This window comes from Pelophylax lessonae (assembly GCF_965119305.1).
Source record: "Pelophylax lessonae genome assembly, chromosome: 3".
NCBI classification, from domain to species: Eukaryota; Metazoa; Chordata; class Amphibia; order Anura; family Ranidae; genus Pelophylax; species Pelophylax lessonae.
The window spans coordinates 492,467,685-492,479,654 of record NC_138770.1 but is presented as its reverse complement, the minus strand read 5'-3'; the positions used below and the strand labels follow the sequence as shown (position 1 = coordinate 492,479,654).

Sequence of the window (11,970 nt, the reverse complement as noted above, 5' to 3'; positions counted from 1 at the left end):
TCACCTTACTCCCTCTTCCTCCCCTTGGCGGCCGCGGCGAGTCGTCGCTTCCTGGCTTGCAATGATTCCTGGGAGCTGAACCTGTCATCGCTCCCAGGAATCAATGCGCCTGCACCGGCCCGACGTCAGTTCCGGTGCAGGTGCCGTCATACCTTGCTAAACAGCTTCTGGGCATGCCCAGAAGCTGTGCAGGGATGATGCTGCGGCCCCGGAAGTGACGACGGGGCCGGTGCAGTGCATCGTGGGACCGAAGAAGATGGAAGAGGACACAGAAGAGGATCGTGCTGGCTTCAAGCTGCCCACACCTGAGATGGCAGCGCTGGAGAATACATTTTCAAGGTAAGTATTTCTTCTAAAAGGTAAGTGCGACCCGGGACAGATCAGAGGCTAGCCATTGTGGAATGCACTAGCCCTGACTGTCCCGGGATATTTTTATTTAAAAAAACTTTCCCAGGGTGGAACTCCGCTTTAACCACTTCTGGACCGGAAGGATTTGCCCCCTTGATGACCAGGCCCTATTTTGCGATTCAGCACTGCTTTACTTTAATGGACAATTGCACAGTCGTGCGACGCTGTACCCTAATAAAATTGATGTCCTTTTTTCCCACAAATAGAGCTGTCTTTTGGTGGTATTTGATCACCTCTGTGATTTTTATTTTTTGCGCTATAAACAAAAATAGAGCGACAATTCTGAAAAAAAAAAAAAAAAACAATTTGTCACATTCTGCTATAAAACATTCCCAAAAAAATGTAAAAATCAAATTTTTTTAAGATTTTAGGCCAATTTGTTGTCTGCTACATATTTTTAGTAAAAAAAAAAATCGCAATAAGCGTATTTTGATTGGTTTGCGCAAAAGTTATCGTGTCTACTAACTACGGGAAAGATTTTTGTCATTTTTGGTGTTTTTTTTTTTTTTTAACGAGTAATGGCGGCGATCTGAGATTTTTTTTGCGGGACTGCGACATTGCGGCGGACAGATCGGACCCTTGACTGACATTTTTGACACTTTTGGGGGGACCAGTAACATTACTGCAGTAATCAGTGCTAAAAATATACACTGTTACTGTAATAATGCCATTGGCAGGGAAGGGGTAACCCAGGGGCGATCAAAGGGTTAAAAGTGTACCTAGGGGAATGTTTCTAACTGTATGAGAGTTGGGTTTGTGAAATGATCACAGAGACCTATGATCCTATATAGAAGGATCACAGGCACTCTGTGATAATTCCAAAGAGAACGGTCAGAGCTGACTGTTCTTCTCTCTCAGCGGGGAGCGATCGCGGGTGGCAGGCGGCAATCTGAGCCGTCTGCCCCGTGCATCGGAGTCCCCGCTGCCGAGTGGGGGCGGGAGCACGCTCGCCCCCTAGCTGCAGGCGTGCCAACGACATATACCTATGGCGTTTCGCGCAGGAGGGCCAGCCTGCCGCAGTATTTCTGCGGCGGGTTCTTTCTGCGGCTGCAACATGTGTACAATTCCTGGCTGCTCCCTCTACAGCTAAAGGGGGAGTGGTAAAAATGTGCTTTCAACTGCTGGATTTTACCACCCCTTTGCTGCTATTGTAAACGAGCCCTACTCTCAGCCACTGTAAAAAACCCATATTTACAGTGGCTGAGAGCCCCAGCTGCAGCGTAATTCTGCCTATGTTAATGTATTACCAACTATGCCACTCTCTTGTAATTCTGGTGTAAAAAAAAAGATGCTAGCAATTACATACACATTTGAATAAATGTTTCCCTAGGGCTGGGGACCCATATGTCCGGCTGCGATTTGCAGTCTGGGTTCTGGTCACTGGTTCAGGTGCACATTTTTGCCTGAATGTGCACCTGATCTAGGCCCAAAACTGCACAGGACCGTTTTTGAAACCACACTGCAGCCGCCCCGGACGTGTGTGAACCGGCTCCATTGAGAGCCGGTCACATTCACATGTCCTGCAAATTGGATGCAGTTTAAAACCAATCCAATTGATTGTGCCATCAAATTTGCCTATATGTGAACCCAACCTTTCTGGTTTGCATTTCTGATTGGAAAACCCCTAAACTCACCTAAACTGTGTACAAAAACGCTCTATATGAGCATTTTTTTGCCAAGGATACAGGTGCAATAATCTTCTGTGCAGTTTTTATTACCCTCTGCAGGGCATTTCTCTCATGAATCGTGCATGATCCTTGCCATGAAGAAATGTGATATGTTGGCACACATTCCATAGCTTTCTTAAAAAGTACAGTCCCTGATGAGCCTTGCCCACCAGATATATGCCACACCCATGACAGGTCCTCCCTAATTATTTTTCCCAGGAAGCGAACTCCTCTACCCTCCTAACCTCCATCCCATTAATCACCACTGGCTCAAAACTAGCCTCCCGTACTTACCTAAAATCAATCATAATCTCTTTTGTCTTTGCTACATTTAAAGTGGAGTTCCACTCATTTTTGTGTTTATTAAAAGTCAGCAGCTACAAAAAGTGTAGCTGCTTAGTTTTTAAAAACAAGACACTCCCCTGTCCCATGGTCCAGCAATGAGGCCGCCCAAAGCCTTGTTTCTCTCCTTCTCCTCTCCGCGGCACTGGCACTGCAAGTGTGGGCACCCGGCTGTTACAGCTTGTGTCTTTACAGCCGGGTGCACACTGCGCGAGCCATGCAGCGCCTCCCCGTTGGTCGGGCAATCTTCTAAGACCTGTGTCATGTCCCAGTAGATTGTTTGGAGAAAGAGGGAGAGGAGGTGGGAGAGAGGGAGAGGGGTGGCCCGAGCAGAAGTGGGAGCAACCCCCCCCAAGAGAAATGAAACGCCAAATGTGGCATATTTGGGGGGGGGAGGAGTGCTTAAAACGGAACTTCCCCTTGGATGGAGCTCCTCTTTAATTGTAAGTTCTCTTTGCACCATCCGACTTATTTTTCAATATCCTGGTGATATGCAGTCTTGTCACCTCCCCGTATTTTCCCCACTTACGTGGTGTCGTCTGCGAATTTTAACACCTCAATTAGTCCACCTCAAAGTGAGAAACACAATCATAAGTGTATAAAGTAAACCGAAAGGGGCATCCCTGTACTAAGGCACAGCATTGATGAGTAACCATTACCAACTTTTACCCTCTGCTGCCTAATGCCTATCAGCCAGGAAATCCAAAATCCAGTTACAAAGCATTGGGCTCAATCCCAAAAAGTTAAGCTTAGCAAAAAGTTTTATGGGCAAAATCCTTTAAATGCAATAAAGAGCATACGGGGCATAACTATTCTTATTTTGCAAATGCGACAACGCAGAATGCAAGCCAATGCAATGGCATCCGCTAGATCTATTTTCCCTAAAAGCAAACTGGTAGCTATCTAATGCTGGGGGGGATATACTGTTTAACCACTTGCTGACCATGCTATAGCCGAATGGCGGCTACAGCGCGGCCGGCTAGTCCTGGGAGGCCATCTTTTAACATCCTCCTGTGCTCGCGCTTCTCGCACACCCATAGGGGCATGCATCCAGATGTGTCCTTGATCGAGGTAAAGGGCCAAACACATCAGCCCTTTACCATGTGAACACCTTGTCCAATGATGGGAGATCATTATGTCAACAAACTGGCATCCTGTCCGGTTCAGCTCTCTGCTCTCTTTACACCCATACAGCATGTGAGGAGACGAGAGAGAAACCCTGCAGCAGCCTGAGTGGGCTGGACATGGGGTGCCTCACAGTGCTCATCAGTGCCACATAAGTGCAATCACAGTGCTCATCAGTGCCACATCAGTGCCCTACAGTGCCCATCAGTGAGTGCTTGTCAGTGCTCTACAATGCCATCAGTGAGTGCTCTTCAGTGCCACTACAGTGCCCTATTAGTACTCATCAGTGCCCATCAGTGCCTAAAATGTGTAAAAAATGAATACAAAAAATGCGTTTTCATTTTCTTTCTACATTTTTCAAAAAATAATGGAAAAAAATGAAATCTTCAAAATACTTATTATGCCTCGTAGAATATACGTTGGGATGCTTGCTTTCCAAAATTGGGTCATTCTATGGGTTTTTCTATTTGCTGGTGCTCCAGGACTCTCAAAAGTATAAGGGGCCTTTCACACATACGGTCCTTTTGTCCGTTTTCCATCCATCCGTTGATGGATGAAAAACGGACCTCAATACATCTCTTTGTAAAAACGGATTACAACGGATGATCATCCGTTTACATCTATTTTCATCCGCTTCCGTCAATGTCCGTTTTTTGGAAGGGATGAATGCCCTATTTTTCATCTGTCAAAAAAACGGATCGGACAAAAAACGGATGTAAACGGACAAACGGTCCATTTTTTCATTTGTTAGTGGATGTAAAAAAAAAAACAGATGAAAAATGGATGAAAACGGATGAAAAATGGATGAAAAACTGATACATTTTGACGTGACTGAACTGATGAACTGAACGGACCGTTTGTGTGAAAGGGGCCTTATAGGTAGTCAAGAAATTAGATGTGTAATTTATGTCCCTAGAACACCTGACGGTGAGGAGCTAGGCTGTGCGTAAGTCTCACACATGTGGCATCCCCATAGTCTGGAGTACCAGAATGTGTTTTGAGATGTAATTTTTGCTATGTATATGCCATGTGTTAGAAATATCTTATAAATGGACAATTTTGTGTTAAAAAAATAATGAAAATGCATTTTCATTTTCTTTCCACATTTTCCAAAAACTTGTGTGAAAAAAGACATCATTATGCCTCATTGCAGGGCTCGACAATTCCCGGGCACCAGGTCGCATTGGCGACTAGAAACTGAGTCCGGGCGCCTAGGATTTCAGCCATCTGCTGTCAGGCATTGGGATGCCGCTCTGTGATGCAGAGATTTGAAATCCCCGCGGTTCCTATCCATAATTCTCTGTGTCCTGACAAGGCATTTTAATTGGTCAGCACCGTCACATGGACGGCGCTGACCAATCAGAACCGGCTGCCTCTTCTCCACTTTCAGCACATCCATAGGACGCACTGCTCGACTTCTGCCACTGTCAGCCCTCCTCGTTGCGGTCACCCAGCACAGTTCCATCTGACATCAGGTAAGAGTGCTTGGTCCGCGGCTGAGCGGTGTGTGAGAAATGGTGCACCAGGTCTTGGCTCTGCACAGAATTTCATGTGTCAGCCGCTCCCCATCCCACTGTTCCAGCCTGCCTGTGTGTCACTGCTTCCTCAGCCCCTGGGGGAGGTGGGAATGCAGACTGAGCCCATCCTGCTGTGGCTAAGGGAAGGGAACCACCTACAATTAGTTGGGGGGGGGCACAGTTTATCTTTTATCAGCCAGGTGTGGGAGCCCCCCCCCCCATAGACACGTGTGTGGGGGAGCAGAGCAGGCCATTTTCTTAAGTGTATAGGAGGAAGGTGGAGGTGGGGGAGTGCCACACTTCTGGAGAATTCTTCTGTACACACCATAGAGCTGAGGGGACCTCACTGTACATATACACATCTGCTTGAGGCTTTCACTCTATCCCACCCTCTATCTCCCTCCCTCTCTCCCCCTCCCCTCTCTTTCCCTCTCTCTCTCTCACCCCCCATATCCCCTTCTCTACCTCCCTCTCCTCTTTTTCTTTTCTCTTCTTTCCATTTTTTTCCATTTTATTTCTGGGCGCGGGGCAGCTTATAAAAACTGGCTCCTAACTTTTTTAGCTGGCTCCTAGATTCAAAGAAAATTTGTCAACCCCTGCCGCATGGAATATATGTTTGGATGTTTTCTTTCCAAAATAGGGTCATTTTATGTGTGTTTCCATTATCCTGATGCTCCATGGCCTTCTAAAATGTGATAGGTAGTCAGGAAATTAGATCAATAATTTATGTCCCTAGAACACCTGACGGTGCTCGTGCATGTTGGGCCTCTCTGTGGCCAGACTGGGAAAAAGTCTCACACATGTGGTATCGCCATATTTAGGAGCAGTAGCAGAATTTTTTTTTGGGGTGCAGTTGCAAGTATGCACATGCCATGTGAGAGAAATAACCTGTTCATATGCCAATTTTGTTGAAAAAATTGTGGGAAAAAATGATAGCTTCAAAAAACTCTCACTATGCTGTTTACTAAATACCTTGGAATGTCTACTTTCCAAAAAGGGGTCATTTGGGGGATATTTGTACTGTCCTAGCTTGTTAATGTCTCAGGAATATAGGCCATCAGTACATCAGGTGTGACCAATTTTCAATGATTGGCACCATAGCTTGTAGACTCTATAACCTTCACAAAGGGCCGGTTCACACTGGTGCGACATACGCTCCGACTTTGAGAGCACATGCTGTCTTAACTGGCCCAAAACAAGTCAGTGCGAATTTAAAAAAGGTTCCTGCACTAAATTTTTATCATGCGACTTGTGCTCTGAGGATTAGGAAGGGGAGCCCCATGCCAAATTATTTTTAAAAAACGGCATGGGGTCTCCCCATGACCATACCAGGCCTATTAAATCTGGTACGTACCTTTAAAAGTGAACTCCATGCCAAAATGGTGTTACATGGGGGAGTGGGTGGTTTAGAGCAGAAGGGGCTCTGTGCCCCCCACCCCAAAGCACCCCTTGTCCCCATATTGATGACAAGGGCATCTTCCTGACAACCCTGGGTGGTGGCTGTGGGGGTCTGCGGCTAGGGGGCTTATCAGAATTTGGTAGGCAAGTGGTTAATATGATGTAAGATCATTTTCTCAAAGCACTCCATTACAATGGGAGTCACGGCCACATGGCGTTAATCGTAAAGATAGGTAACACTGGATTTCATCTGGCTTTTTTTGACATTTACATTGACCAGGGAGAAAGCACGGCTCAGATGCAGCATAAGGTATTTATACAAATTAAAATAAATTGCAAAATTAAACATGAATGAGAACTTCTTTGTCAGCTCCAAGTTCAAATTCAGCATTGTTAGAAATCCTTTCAAATCGCTTCACAAGCGCATGTCATTAAGCAACAGTGCCCATGTTTTAAAACCCTATGCAGATAGCAACTACAGCTTGCATGCTACATTCTAACACTTCCAATCCTTCCCTTTTTTTTCCAGAGATGTTAAGCCTGTTCATAGAAACAGAAAAATGACAGTAGAAAAAGATAGTCTGCCCATTTTCTTATTTTTTTCGTTAACTTAGATCTCTGTTTGTCCCAAACATGTTTGAAGCTATTTACTGTTGACTGTCTCACTACCTCTGCTGGTAGTTTATTTCAAGCATCAACTACCCTTTCAGTAAAATAAAACTTTCTAAGATTAGTTTTGAACTTGCCTCCAGTCAGTTTGAAGTCATGTCCCCATGTTCTTGATTTTATATTGAAAAAACTGCCCTTCTGAACCTTATTCATCCCCTTGATGTATTTTAAAGGTTTCAATCATGTCCTCAATTTTCCTTCTTTCCTCCAGACTCTTGATATGATTTATCACCCAAAACTTTCACTATTTTTGTTATGCGTCTCTGGACTCGTTCTATTTTATCAATATCTTTTTTGTAGGTGAGGAGGTCTCCAGAACTGGACACAGTATTCTAAATGAAAGAGGGGCAAGAGGGAAATGGCGCTACCTAGAAGAATGGAGTAATCACAAAGCGAATAGCTCAAGTAGGAGGAGTGTGTGAATAGAAATGCAAAGGGGGTGGGATAAATAAGGCAAAAACTGTGTGCTAATGATGATGATGCATGTACAATTAATGTAAACAATAGATGTTAGATTTCGTCATACGTCTTCAGCAGCCTAACGTGTTTTGCTGCTGAAGATGTATGACGAAATGCGTATGGCGCCGTCACATCACATCCAATTCCGGTTATCGTTGGAACGCATTGCGTTCCGGAGACTCCATTTACCGCTCTGTTTTTACTACAAAATTGTGAGTACCCTACTTTACTCTATATGTGAATAAACCACTTTTGCAGTATTACTCTATTTGCCCTCTCCCTGCTTTTCATGATGTTTGCATACACCCCGCTGTTACCCCCGGCTTACCTGGGATATGACCCCTTACTGAGCGTGGATCTACCCACTGGGAACCCCAACCAGGATATCCAGGAACCCCTGACAGGAATCCTAGAGAGTCCCGGAGCCATACAGGGACTACCAGACTACCAGGTCCATACAGCTTTATCTCCTGAGGTAACCAGGATCCATCAGAGGGATCGCATTACCTTACTATATATACCCACTCTATACCCCTGTGTGGGGTGGGTATTACTGGTGAGTGTGCTACTTACCTTAGGGTTCACCAGCACCCCACCACTTTACCCACCACATGGCAATTATTGGGATTATCGCATGAAGATTCACTTTTTGCTCACATTGTTTATGAACTGTGTGCATTTTTAATTATTTGTTAATTATTTATCACCATTTGCACATTGTCACTTTATCCTGCTTATATATTTTTTGACACAGCGTCACCTTCAGTTATTACATGCTCTGCCCCTGTCACGATTATTTATATATCACCACATTTATTCACTTATTTATCCATACACCCACCTGTGGCATCATCATGTATATTTAGCTTTTTTGGCACTTTCTAGGTTGTAATATATGCCATTCACTTGATATTTTTCACCTTATTTGTTGGCTCATGTTTTAGAGTATACATCTCTTTGTACTCATTTCACTTGCATCATTTAATACCTTTTTTTCTATTGCATCAGTCACTTTAATCATTTGTTTCCTATAATATATAGCCCCTGTAGTTACTTACCACATTTTGTGCAATATCGGAACATCTATTGTTTACATTAATTGTACATGCGTCATCATTAGCACACAGTTTTTGCCTTATTTATCCCTCCACCTCTATCTCTTTGCATTTCTATTCACACACTCCCCCTACTTGAGCCTATTCGCTTAGTGATTACTCCATTCTTCTAGGCAGCGCCATTTTCCTCTTCCCCCTCTTTCATTACACGTATATAGCCTTATATAGCCTATATTCGAGGGAGGATGCAGCCTACTATTATCATTTATTTTTCCATAGCGCGGAGTATACTCCTTCCAGTATTCTAAATGAGATCTCACTAAAGATCTATATAAAGGGATTAGAACCTCCTTCCACCTACTGGTGATCCCTCTAGTGATGCATCCCAGAACTCTATATGCTTTTTCCACTGCCTGACCAAACTGTTTGCTCATTTTGTAATCATCTGAAATAAGTAGCCCCAAATCTTTTTCTTCTGTAGTCCTGGCCAATACTGTATCCCCAATGTTGTACTCTCTCAGGGTATTCTTCTTCCCTAGATGCATTATTTTAGATTTTGAAACATTAAACTGCAGTCTCCACTGCTTTGACCAATCTTCCAGCAAAGCCAAATCATCTTCCATGTTACAGACGCCTCCAGGGAAATCAACCCTATTACACACCTTTTGTGTCATCAACAAAACACAGCTTTAGTTAAATCAGTTACATTTAGAATAAATTAAACAGGACCTAGCACAGAGCCTTGTGGTAGACTACTAGTGACTGCTCTATGTTCTGAGTAAACCCCATTTAAACCACACTCTGGTATCTATCCTTTAACCAACTGCATTTCCAATGAGCCACCCAAGGGTTAAATCCTAGTTTGTAGAACCTTTGTATTTGATCATTATGTGCAACTGTATCAAATAGGGATGCACCGATCCGATATTCGGATCGGATATTGGCGCCAATATGGCCATAATAGCTGGATCGGGGGATCGGTAATATTAACAGATCCACGGGCCGATCCGGTTTTGCTCTTTACATAGCTGTGAGGGAGCAGAGAACAGCTGTCAAAGAAGAAAAAAAAAAAGAGCCTCCTGCAAATGCCTGTCAGTCTCCCAGTTAAGGCTCCGTTCACATGTCAGCGTATGGATCGCAGGCAGAACCGCCGCGGTTCCGCCCGCGATCCGGAGATTATTGCAAATCGCAGGACGCCTGTGCGTTGCCCGTTGATTTGCAATAGCCCCCCAAACGCTGAGCGATGTTGCCGCGATTTCCGCCTGCCGAATCGCGGTAACATCGCGCAAAAAAAAATTGCGGGACGCATTACGCCCAAAAAAGTACAAGAGCTTCTTTGGAGCGGCAACATCGCTCAGCGTTTGGGGGGCTATTGCAAATCAACGGGCAACGCACAGGCGTCCCGCGATTTGCAATAATCTCCGGATAGCGGGCGTAACCGCGGCGGTTCTGCCCGCGATCCATACGCTGACATGTGAACGGAGCCTAAGTAAACACAATGATTACAATGTATCTTTTCGTTCCGTCTGCCGGAGGAGGGAAGTTTAACCTCTTAAATGCACAATTCTTATAGGGTATCTGCCGATACCGATCCGGAAGTATTATTTTGTTATAAGCTCACAAAACAGTACTTCCGGATCGGACTCAGGATCGGCGATTTAACAAAGCAAAAGATCGGCATCGGGATCGGCACCAAAAAAGTCGGATCGGTGCATCCCTAGTATCAAATGCCTTGCTGAAATCAAGATATGCTATATCCACAGCACCACCCTGGGCAAAACATTGGTAATAAAGTAAAAAAAAAAAAAACAGTCCGATTAGTCTGACATGATCTTATCCCCAGTAAATCCATGTTGCTTTGGGTCCAGAAAGTTGTGTATTTTTAAGTGATCAATGATCCTTCTTTTCAGGAGTGATTCCATTACCTGGACTACAACTAATGTTAAACTCGCTGGTTTTCATTTCTTGCCTATGAGAAGATATAGTGCACTAGAGGAGATTGGCCAGAGTGCAAACCATCCAAACTCCAGTTGCTATTCGCATAGTAAAACAACCCAGGTACTGGAGATCCTGAGCCACTCTGAAAATAATCAGAGGATTTAAAGGAGTTGTAAAGGCAGAAGATTTTTTTAACTTAATGCATTCTATGCATTAAGATAAAAAGCCTTTTGCGCGTGGTACCCGGTCCAGCGCCCCATCTCTATCTAGCGATGTCCATGAGTCCCTCGGCTGTCCAGGACTCTCCCTCCTGATTGGCTGAGACACAGCAGTGCCGCCATTGGCTTCCGCTGCTGTCAATCAAAGTCAGTTAGCCAATCAGGAGAAAGAGAAGGGGGGAGAGGCTGAACAGTAGATTTGTGTCTGAATGGATAAAGGAAGCTGTAGCTCGGGATCAGGTGCGCCCATAGAAAGCTGCTTGCTGTGGGGGCACTCAACAGGAGGGAGGGACCCGAGAAGAGGAGGATCTGGGCAGTTCTGTGCAAAATCAAGTGCACAGAGGAGGGAAGTATAACATGTTTGTTATTAAAAAAACAAAAAAAAAACACAAGCTTTACAATCACTTTTAAGCAAGGCCTTGAATTGCATTTTTATGAACCTTGGCACACCAAGTTGGGAGTGTAGGATGGTGTGGTAACCTTGTAATATAAATGTGATTACTTGGCGTTGGTATTTGGCGGCTCATTCAATAGCAGATGCCTGGCAAACACTAGCTGATTTTGGATAAAGAATTGAATTACAATTGGTAATGGAACGTCAAAGGCCAGCCATAAACAGAGCGCATTTCTTTCCCTGAACCACAGGTTGACACAGTCAGTGTTGATGGGGGAATCCCTCCTGTGGAGCCATTGTGTTTTCCTGGTTGGGGAAGCCATTACTGCTGGGAGAACACAGTGATTATTGCTAAGTGGCTAGCAATAATCATATGTACAATCCGGCAGGCTGGTTTTACCCAATTAACTTGGGTACATTCAGCCTGCCCATACATAGTTCAAATCTCGGATGGTTCCTGCTGAACCAGCCAAGATTCGAACCGCCTGTGGCCAGGTTAACCACTTGCCGACCGCCGCACGACTATTTACAGCGGCAGTCAGCCCCTAACAGGTAAAGTGACGTAGGGGTACGTCACTAGCCTGTGAGCCTATAGGGGGCAAGCGTGCGCCGCCGGAGGCGCGCTCCCGCCCCCGCTCGTTCCCTAAGCAGTCTGTGCGAGTGACCGGCGGACCCGATGTCCGCCGGTCACTCGCGATCTCCCGGTGGAGAGGGAGAAAGGCAGACGGCTAATGTAAACAAAGCCGCCTGCCATTCTCCCCTGTGTAAGAACGGAGATCA

At 45.0% G+C, this 11,970-nt stretch overlaps 1 protein-coding gene across 1 annotated transcript in view; it reads left to right on the top strand.

The window, feature by feature from the left end:
* The window catches only part of RDH13 (retinol dehydrogenase 13), a 52,725-nt gene that overhangs the window by 623 nt on the left and 40,132 nt on the right, over positions 1 to 11,970 (top strand). The gene's annotated exons all lie outside the window — the stretch shown is intronic.